The following is an 11444-nucleotide window of genomic DNA, read 5'->3' on the forward strand; positions in this document are numbered from 1 at the left end:
TTGTCTAAAGTGACATAGACTGTCGAAATACGCCAGAAGATCCAGATTTTTAGTTTACAATCGACTGCCGTCACCGACCTATATGTTTAGCCTAAATAAATTCTTTAAATTTACTAGAACCGTGCTAATACCGTTAGCTAGAACCGTGTTTTCTTATTGAAATTATACAACCGAGATTCAAGATTGATCGTTATCGCGGGCGGTAACAGTAATAGAACCGTGATGGAGGAGCGATCGTTCTTATAGGTATTTGCGGAAGCAGCAGTGATGAACACGCGATCAAAAAGCAATACGGACAGTGAAAGTGCAGGCAATAACCAAAATACCGAAGGTGACAAAGTAGCAGTGGAAAAGACTGATAGCAACAAGAATGAAATAGACGAGATACAGGATGAATCTGTGAACGACGAAGAATCTTACCTAGATAGCAACAGCTTGTACGGCAGTATGGGTGAGGTTAAAGAAAGAGCAGTCCATTGCAGGGATATACGTGAGGTTTTACCGATCTTTGATCCTATCAAAGGTGCTACTGATATTGTTGACTGGACAGCAAAAATAGCAAGACGCTCTTGGGAAAAATGGAAGCAGTATTTTTACCAAACGTTGGAAAAATGTAATTAAGCGGGAATGTCTAATAGATAATCTATTGAATTGATAGTTGATGGTTTAACCAATAATCGTATTAGAGACTACTTAGGTCACTGACTCGTTACACATCTGGAAGTATATTATTAATAGATTCGAAGAGTGCAATGCACATTTTGAATGAGGAGAAATCACGTTTAAAATTGAGGAATAAAGAAAGCGAAAATAAAGACAATAGAAATACCACAAAGAAATTTACGTGTTTTAACTTTAAAGAAGAAGAGCATGCTGCGATTGCATATACGAATCCTGAATATAATAATTTTTTTTTTATTTGACAAGCCTGTCAGATTGCAAAGGGTCGTAGGTCGAAGAAAGTCAGCGGATCGGCAACAAAAGCGAGTAGTTCCAAGACTGTTCTGCATATCCAGAGTGATAATAAGAAGAGGTTGAAATATTTTAAAGAAGCATATATCGACTAGAAATAGCTGAAAAGCTATGTTGATATTGGAAGTGAAGCAGTAGCTTTGAGGGAGGACGGAGCGAAGAAGTTTGGCCTTGATTATTCTCAATCGTGAGTCACACTATTAGCTTATGGGCTCCGGCAATGGAGAAGTGCGTACGCTTAAAGATCTTGAAGCTGAACTTGCGATCGACGGCGTAGGCCTGAAAGTCAGAACTCACGTCGTAATCATTGGGCAGCCGTAGACAGATGGAGTTGTATACGAGAGCAAGCCATTCGACATTACCTCCATGCACGCAAGTAATAAAATAAATAAAATTACGCCGGAACAAGAAACAAAAAAACCACTTTGGGTAAAATAGGCTATTGCAGTACCGAAAAATGATGTCGGATTTGTGTCGGTAAGCACCATTTTTCCCAGTGAGAATATTTGTCTCGAAGGAGGAATTCGAGAAAACGAATAACTAATGCCGAGATGTATTGTCAGCAGTGACGGAGAATATCAGTGTCAGATAGAATGCACCAATATGGCAGAAATCAAGATCACTTTGAGTAATGCGGCACCTTTTAGCAGTCATTAGATTCGAACGTCGTATGCAGAGAGGAAGCAACTTCAAAATATGGTATGTAACCATTTATAGATGATCAGTTGGATCACTTACAAAGCATGAAATAGTTCTTAACATCAGATCTTATCAGGGGGTAGTGTCAACGTACCAACAGCGATGGATTCAAGAAACATTACGGGATTCAGCACACCAGACGGGCACTATCAATTCACAGAGGATAACCTTTGGATTTTGTAATACGCCAGCGATATTTCAAACGTTAATTAATCAGGTCTTAGGTAAGTTAAGGCACACGGTAGCGATCACTTATTTAGATGATATTATAATCCCTTCAAAGACAGTCGAAGAGGGAATCGAGAAACTCAGGTTAGTTTTGGAAGCACTAAGAGCCGCTAACTTAACTTTAAGATAGGACAAATGTTATTGTTTGAGCGAAATAATTGAATATTTAGGATTTAGAATTGAATATTCAGGACGAAGTTTTATTGTAGGAAGATGATCAAGACAAAAAGTTATACTCGGTTTCATATTTCAGTAGAAAGACTTCAAAATACGAATCAAAATACCACTCATATGAATTGGAAGAGTTAGCCATTGTTATCACATTTCGGAAAATAATGCAGTGGCCGATGCACTCAGTAGAAATCCGGTAGAAGATGCAGTTAAGATGAAATTGACAGGTTTACTAATGTTAGGAATCAGTATCACGACAGATTGGACAGCGGATATGCATAGAGCAAGTAATGAAATTATGTCAATAATAAATCAGTTGCAAGCAGGAGACGCGAAAACGCATTAGAAGTTTACTATGTGTGACGCTCGTGTCTATCCTACATCGAAAAGTTAAATGCGGCTATAGTTACCAGAAGAGTTACGTCATGAACTTATACCGGAAGCACAGAAAACCCTATTGCACATGGGCATTAACAAAACTTTATCAGCTTCGAAAGAAACCTATTATTTTTCTAATATGCGCGAAATTGTCAAGAACAATGTAAATCGATGTATAAATTGTCTATATTATCAAAATACAGGAGGAAAGCGACCAGGGTGTTGCATCCATTATATAAGGGCAGTGAGCCGTTCGCTGTTATCCATGTTGATCATTTGGGTCCTTTTATAACGACAGAGCAAGAGGAATAATCCTGTATTGGCAATTATGCAGAAGAAACAGTATTGTTTATCAAAGAGTTTATTGCAACTCATGAAAAGCCTAAGAAAATTGTTTCTGATAGAGGTACTGCATACACATCAAAATTATTTGATGATTTTTGTTAAAACTTAGATATTCAACACATAAAAGTTGCAACTTTAACTTGCAGAGCGAATAAGAAAGGCGTCGGAATTGATACGAATCCTGTAGTCCATCTATTAAATAATAATAGAGATAAGATAGAAGGACAGTTTAACAAGCGTCGAAAGGTGGTGAGAAAATATGAAGAATTCTACTGTGCACGTGTACAATCTGGTAGAGTTTCATACATTGAAGGACTGTTAACGACCATGGATTAAGGATGCGGTAAGGATTTGAAAAATCGTCTACCGGTGAAATACTTTGCTTTGTGCTAAACGAATTTGGAAGTTAAGAAAAATATGATGTGCTTTAAATTTTTGAGAAAATCGTCGAAGCCCGTGAAATCATCGAAACACTTTTAAAAATATTCAAATCCTTGCAAATGGTTTGAAATCCCACTACAATTCCCTGACGTCCTTAAAAGTTTGATAAAAATTGAGATTCTCTCTGGAATTATACTAGGCAATTTCTTCCAGCTCTTAAAACCTTTTTCAATTTGTGAAACCTCTATGTTATTCTCTCCGTTTCTAATCCCTTGTTATGAGTTTCGTTAATAATATAATATTAAACCTTTATTCTTTCTGAAAGTTCCAGAAAACAACAAAACGATTCTGAAAAATATTCTGAAAACAACGAAAATGAACCATTGAACAATCAAGATCATGAGTATACTTTAACAGAAGAAGAGAAAGAAAAGTTGGACAAAGACAAGAGATATAAATAGCTGGTATGGTTTAATAGAAACCAAGGGAAAAAAAATCCATTGAAAAGACGACTCTGTGAATTGCCTGTCATTTGCAGATTCATAACGTTAAAACAGCTTTGAATCTGCCATGTACTGCAATGATAATTTCAAGCAAGCTTATATTGAATCGGTTTCCTTCTTTTTGAATGAGACCGATTTTTTTAGGTTTAAGCTGCCATATTTCACACGATTTTTTAAATTAACAAGTTATCGAAAGATTAAAAGAAATAAGGCGCAGGTCTACTAGATTCCTTCTGCTATTTCATTTATTAGTCTTTTACGGAATATAAGTTAGTGAATAAAATTATAACGACTAAAAGTCTTTAAAAAATAAATCGGCGGCAATTTTGGAATCCCAGTGACAGATACGCAATTCACAAGCCTTCGAAACCCATTCGACAGAAGTGAATGGATTTTTGTTTCCTAGGAAGCCCGTAATTAAATGAGAAATTTTCATATACGCGCTGCAGTTGTTAATTGGTATGTACTTTATATTTAACAAAACGTGTCCCGAAACTCACGCGTTTACACTGCTATTTTTGCTAATGTGCCTTTTGCATAGTTAGAAAAAGCTAAGAAAAAGTTAAAGTACGATTACAAGACTTCGTTTCTGTGTAGGTATTTAAATAAAGTTTGATACTATCAACGCGTTTCCTTGGCTGTGATCTATTACATCCTTTTTAAGAAAAGGACACATGATCGTAAAATATTATTTCGTTAACTAGGCATAAGATGATAAATTGACACATCTGTTCTTATCTTGAAAATGATTTAGTGGAAGCAAAGAGCTTTTTTAATTTTTTTTTACCCATGATAAAAAGTACGGTGTGAGAATAACTTTTCTTTGACTATAGTTGTTTGGAATTCTAACACTAATTTAAGACTCAATTAAAAATAGTCAGGTCCTTTATGAAAAGCTTTATTTTTTTCAAGTTTCATTTTTGAAAGAAATAATGATATACGATATGTATTTATACTACATTTTTGATGTTGAAAACTAATGGCATAGACGAATACTTTATTTTGAAGAAGGGCTCTATTGATTTTTTTAAATTTCGCCTTACATTTTTCGTAGAATCTAACTAACGACAGTCACGGAAAAGTCATAATTTGTATCCCAATATCTATCTATGTTTGATGGGATAATATGTGATAATATGTGAAAAATTTCGAAAATCGCTGTAGGTATTGGTTATTATCTAAGTAAAGTAGAGGATTTTCACCCTTTATATGTAACATTTTATACTATAAACGCGTTTTCTTGGCTGTGAGACGTCGGATGCTTTTTATGAAAATGACAAAAGATAAATTGAATATAATTGAAACTTCATTGTTCGTACAATCGAAACTACTCCTAGTTTATATTAATTAGTTTTTTGTAATTTTAAGACCAATTAAGGGCGTTGGAACTAGGCCCTAAACTCAAAATTGAATTGCACGTCTTCGTTAGCTAATTAATACAATACTTAGATAAAAAATTGGCTAATTTCAATGCCTTTTGTGTGAAACAATTTTTTTGAATTCTATAACCCGATCATTCGAAAAAATCGTTCTACGCAAAAAGTATTGAAATTAGCTAATTTTTTACTTTAAATACAGACTTGATTTGAAGCAATTCTAGTATTTATGGAGTAAAATGAGGCAATTAAATTTTCAGGCTAGAGCTTGGTTCCAACACCCTTAAAGACTGCATATATTTGAATACTATTTAAGTGCATGTGGCACAGTCAAATTCCTATACTACCTAACTCTTTTTCGGTGTATCAAATTTTTTTGAATCATAGAACTTTTTTCGTTAATGAAGTATTAGACTGAAAATTTGGAAACTGCTTGAGAAGAAATAAGCTACGTTTATGTAATTTATTTGAGTTGAAAATTAAAAAAAAATTATTTCTGAACAGATTTAAACTGGCAGCTAATTCCTTCGGAAATTATTTTTGCAAAATTCCGACTCAAATAAAGTATATAAACGTAATTTATTGTCATCTCATACATGTCCCAAACTTTTAGTCTGATATTTTATTTACAAAAAAGTTCTAGGGGTCAAAACACAAATTTCGTTCACTGACGAAAAGAGGTTGATAATATAACAATTTGACTGTGTCAAATGCCCCTAATTACAAAAATGATTTCTTCAGAAAGAGCTTGCAAAATTAAGAACAAAATTACATTCAGAAAATAATACAATTTACTAACAACTTTTTTACTTCATATTTCTTCTCCGACGCAGTGAAGTGGTTACATATTCTGTGAAAATATTCTGTTTTCGTTTCCTTTTAAAAATTTATAATGTGTTCTTAAATAAATTTACTTATTTATATGCAAATAATGTAAATTTAATTATTTGACAAATATTACATTCTGCAACATTTCTGATTTTGACGGGAATTTTGCAATTTCTACTGAAGCTACCATTAATAACGTTTTTACTTCGGATGCCGGAATTACGAACAATGTTGAAAATTCCAATATTTTTTGTTAAAATACCATAACCTACAAATTTACAAATTATTGCGATTTTATAGAGTGCACCTGGAAACTTACATAACCTAAAAGGTAAATTCCGGACTGAACGTGGATACTCGCTTTTGTATATGAAAACGCTACTTTGATAGTAGGTAATATACGGACCTACTATGAAAGTGGTAAAGTTACATACATTTTTTTTAGAGTACAGGCCGACAAAATCAGGTCGTCCCTCTGACCCAGAAACCAGAATATACTTTCCCGAAGTTTTTTGGCTTGTTGAATCCGAATCTGAGGTCCAAGTGTCTCAATTGGCTCTGGTTTCCAAGATATACTAACCTTAAAGTGCAACAACAGCCATTTTTGCCTATATTTGAGGTTATGTAGCGTCGAATTTTGTTATTCACTCAAAAAACAATAAACGCAATTTTAAAGTACAAGGCTCGCCCTTTCGAATGCCTTTGCGTTTGCTAAAATATAAAAATATATCAATATAAAAATATATCAACCCCAAAAAATCAAAGTTTCAACAAAATATTTAAATTTCCAAGCAAAAAATTAAATTTGCTAATAAATATTTTAATTTTCAAACCAATAACTTTCTACCGAAAAAAGGATTTCAAAATTTTTAAAATCAATTTTAAAACAACAAACATTTTTGTTAACAAAATAGATAAATTTTTTACGAAAAACGGTTACATTAACAGTTTAAAAAATCGATTTACAACCAACAATTTTTCAGCAAAATAGTTTAATTTCCAAAAAAATAGATAAAATTTTAACCATTTTATACCAAAATAAAAAAGTTTCAACAAAAAATGCATTTTCATCCAAAGAAATGAATTCTTGATTAAAATAGATGAATTTTTAAACAAGAAGAATAATTTTCTACCAAAAAAGAAGAATTTTTGACTGAGAAAGGTCAATTCCCTACAAAAAAATTTAAACAAAAATAATAAAAATAAAATGAAAAAATAAAAATTCAAGAAATATTCAGAAGACTGGAAGAGATTCAAATCTAATTTTAAACTTAAATTTTCTAGAAATGTAGATTTGCAAAAATTTCGAAAAAATAAACTTTAGAAGCGTTAAGGGAATTCAGAAAGATTGCAAGGAGATCAAATTATTTTTCTTAAAAATCCTGTGAAAAATTTAGAAGATTATATAAGTCAGGTTTTTGAAATCTTGAATGCTTTTTTAAAATTTTCCAAAAAATTTAGTAAGTTTAAAATATTTTGTTTTGAATTTATTTTGTTTTAAACGTATTAGAAATATTTAAAAACTTGAAAAAATTTCCTAAAATTTCTCAATCATTCGTTGATATCTTCCAAACTTCTAAATGTCCTAAACATCTTTTAAAAAGACTCGAATTCTTCTGATATTTTTTTGAAGATTTTAAGAGAAAAAGCCAAAAATTTATTAACTTGACCTCATTCAAAAGACTGATTATTTGAGAAAAATGTTGTAAAATTTTTCTTTGAATGTGGTGTGGAAAGGAATTTCATTAAAAATGTGTGGGATTATCTGAACAGAAAACTGCATGAATTTCTGAACTTTCTTATTTTTATTTTTTAAGCGTATTTTAATCTGCTTTACGTTTAGTGAAAAATCATATGCTGAAAAACGATAAAAGAAATATCTATTTCTTCAATTTCAACTATAATTTGAAAGGCGATTCTTCATAGTATTTTACTAACTAATGGAGATATTTTTATAATTATATTCCTGAAATCTATTCACTAAGGTCAAACATGGTACACAAATGTCGTAAAATTTAAAAGACACCAACTATTTACCGGAATTTAAAAAAAGAAATCATTGTGTATCATATTCAAATAAATTTTGGCAATATTTATAAAAGTATTATTGTTTTTAATTATAAAAAAATAATGTTTAGAGAGTACAGTTTTTATTTGAAATTTCACAACGGTTTTTTGTACCATGTTTGAGCCTCGGCTAGAATCAAGGAAAAATAATCTAAAAATACGTTCATTAGTTATTAAAATGCTACAAAGGCTTACCTTAACATTTTTTTTTCTCTTTTTATAATCATGAGATATTTCTTCATTAAATCAATTTTGTTGCATTTATTTTACAATTATTTACAATCAGTTTCCAATCACAATTATTTTACAATTAAAATAAAATTGTAAAAGCTAAATTTTATAATTTTGAGATAAGTATTTTAAGGCATTAAGGATCTTGTAAAGATTTCATATAAAATAAAATAAGTATTATCAGTTTGTTTATAAATTTATATGTAAATAATTATTATAAGATTCTTAAGAAAATTAAAATAAAGATTTTCAAATGTATCAGATGTGTCAGAAAAGATCCTAGGAGATTTTCAAGAAATTTTATTTTTATTTTATAGGATTTTAAAAAATATTATGAGAAATTCTTATCTATTTAAAACATTTTGAATTCTTCAAGCTATTGGCAACTCTCGAGTTTTTATCCAAAATTTAAAAAATCATTCAAAATGTAGAAAAAATTTTCCTTGTAATCTTCTAAATTTTCCCAAGCATTTTAAGAATCTATGTTTACTCTCCTGAAACCTTTCTAGATTCTTTTAAAGTTCCGAAAGTTTATCTTGCGTTTCTAAAACACTTCCAAAGTTTACATTTTTTGACTCTCATCAAGTCTACTAAATACTTCCTGAATTCACTTGATTCTTTACTTTTATTTTAACTTCTTAATCTTATCAAATTGAAGCATTTTGCTTTAAAATCTTCTACACTCTTCTTTTAAATTTTAGGAAATCGTTTGATGTGTTTAAAAATCTGCTTGAATTTTGTTTAAAGTACTTTTTTTTTTTAAATAAAAAAGTATTACAAACTTTCACACGATTATTAGAAAAACAATTCTGTTTTTCTAATTTTGTCAGACCTTGGAATCTCTAATTTTTAAAAACTATTCAAATTTTTCCTCGTTTTTTTTTTAATTCTGCAAAATTAAAAAAAATGCCTTTAAAGTTTTTCAGATACTTTGAGAATATTTGAAATCCTTTGCAATGTTTTGAAATGTTTAAAAATAATCTTTTCAAATTAATTGTTGGGAAAAACATTATGTTAATTATTCCTTTAAAAATCTTTGCAATTTTTCATTATTTTCGAATCGTTTCAAAATTTTTGAATATCTCTAAAACACTCTAAAATTTGAAAGAATTATGTTTCTTAATTTTTCTAAAGTTAAGTAATATGGAAAAATTACTACATTTTGCTTCAAAATATTTTACTTACTTTTTAGACATTTTAGGAAATAATTAAATATGCTTTGTAATCTTTTTTCAATTTTCTGTTAGAATTCATTCCAAAAAAATTATTTACATTTTTTCTTGAGGAGTTTCTTTCATTATCTTTTATTATCTGAAAGCCCTTCGTTTATCGACTTTTATTATTATTCTTTCATTTTTCATACATATCTATTATATCTTATCAAAATTTAATACAATAGTCTTAAATGTTAAGTGTATTTAAATACTACAATTTTAAGTTTTTCCATATTTTTAGAAATAATTCCAAAAATTTTATGTGTAATTAAAATAAACTTTTTTTAAATCTCATTGAACTTATTCCAAGTTATCTTTTTTAATTTACAAAATTTATGTAATTACTTATTCTGATTGGCAATAATTGAACCTCTTGCGATTAAAATCGGGGATTCTGCTTGAGAAGAAATGTGCTGAATGTAATTGAAAAAAAATAATTCGAATTTTAATTTTAAAGACTGATAATTGTACTCTTTCTTATTCTTCTACAAGATTTTTTAGGGTTTTCAGTTTTTTAAATCAGTTTATCCTACGCTTCTAAAACTGTGTGTTATTGGCAAGTTATTGGCCTGTAATTCTTCGGGTCAGCTAAGTTGCCTATTTTCGGCAGGAGTATTGTGCGCCCTTGCACCAACCACTCTGGAATCGGCTCTTCCGACTTCAAATATGAGGTGAAAATACGGGCCAAATGCTGATGGTTTGAAGAAAACTTCTTCCACCAGAAGGTTTTGATACAATCTGGTCCTGGTGCGCAATAGTTCTTCATCCCTCTTAATACTTTTTTCACCTCCTCGGTAGTGATGGGTGGGCATTCTTTATCAGGTGTTTATGAGGGCAACACATAACTCCTTGAAGCTATTTATATTTTCTGAGTATTCGTCCAGTCTATGCTGCACTTCGTAGACTTCTTTCCAAAATACTTCGACCTCCTCTGATTTGGGTGGGTGTTCGACAGTAACCGGAGGGTCTTGGAAGAGTCGAGATGGGTTAGAGAAAAACGGTTGATTTTCTCTGACCCACCTCTTCCTCCGCTCTAGACTTCTCTTAGCGTCAGATAGTATCCGTATTCTCTCAACAATTTGCTGCCTGATGATCAGCAGCTTTGACTTGTTAAGTGTGTGATAACGGGTCCGGAGTTCGCGCGCGAACTTTCGAACCTTGCTGGTAAAATTCCTGTCGGATGTAATGTTGTGAATCACACACTGAATGCGGGACGCGTACTGTCTTGCCCAGCCTATCTTTATGGAAAGTTGATTCATTCGTCTTTTGGTCTTATGATCAACCGTTGGTTTTGTTTTACTGTTCGCATCGGCCAAAGCTCTCACTACATTATAACATAATAATTGATAGCCCAGAGGTCCAATTCTCCGGAAAAATGTCCACTAAGCTCGTCTTCCATTTTAGCCAGATCTTTAGACTTGAGAGAAACCTTGGTGTTGATGTTTCTCCGGGTCGTAAAGCATCGCTCTTCCTCTATTGGATACCTGCCCGCGGTTGGTCTTAGTGTCGCCTATCTTTCTATGTTGCCGGCTTGTTCTAGCTGTGGCAGAGTAGCCGTTTCGCTTACATAGACCGTTTTTCGGAGTAGTTTAGCACGGTTTCGCAGACGTTGCTGCGAAAAGTGCGATAGCTCCGGGTGTTTCTCGCACCACAGAGCATGCAGCCGTGCCATGTAACCCCGTTCACAATCGCATCGTAGCAGTCTAGCAAGTCGTGATGCAGTCGCTCCGTCCACCCAAAGGTGTCACGAGATCCCGCCGATCCATCGCATTGAATCCATTTTCATTGGCTTCCCCAGCTCTAGATTGGTCGGCATTGTTGGCCGACCCATTGTCGGGAGCCCTGCGCGTTCTGTTGTTTTGAACCGCACTTACTACAACTATGTTTGGTGTTGTCGTTGTTGTCAGTGTTGTTTTAGACACCTCACCCAGATGCTATTTAGCTTTCGGCACGGTTTTCACACCTCCGCTTGGGGGTTAATTCCTTCGGGACCACCCATGAACAATTGTCCGCGACTGCCTATTTATTTTTGTAACCATATTCAGCAGAAA

The 11444-nt window shown here is 32.2% G+C and overlaps 1 protein-coding gene across 1 annotated transcript in view; it reads left to right on the forward strand.

Annotated features, from left to right (window-relative positions):
• LOC117174488 (protein FRG1 homolog) overlaps nucleotides 1–11444 on the forward strand; it is a 57401-nt gene that overhangs the window by 17420 nt on the left and 28537 nt on the right. The window lies entirely within an intron of this gene.

The sequence above is a fragment of the Belonocnema kinseyi genome, chromosome 1 (genome assembly GCF_010883055.1).
Source record: "Belonocnema kinseyi isolate 2016_QV_RU_SX_M_011 chromosome 1, B_treatae_v1, whole genome shotgun sequence".
Taxonomy (NCBI): Eukaryota; Metazoa; Arthropoda; class Insecta; order Hymenoptera; family Cynipidae; genus Belonocnema; species Belonocnema kinseyi.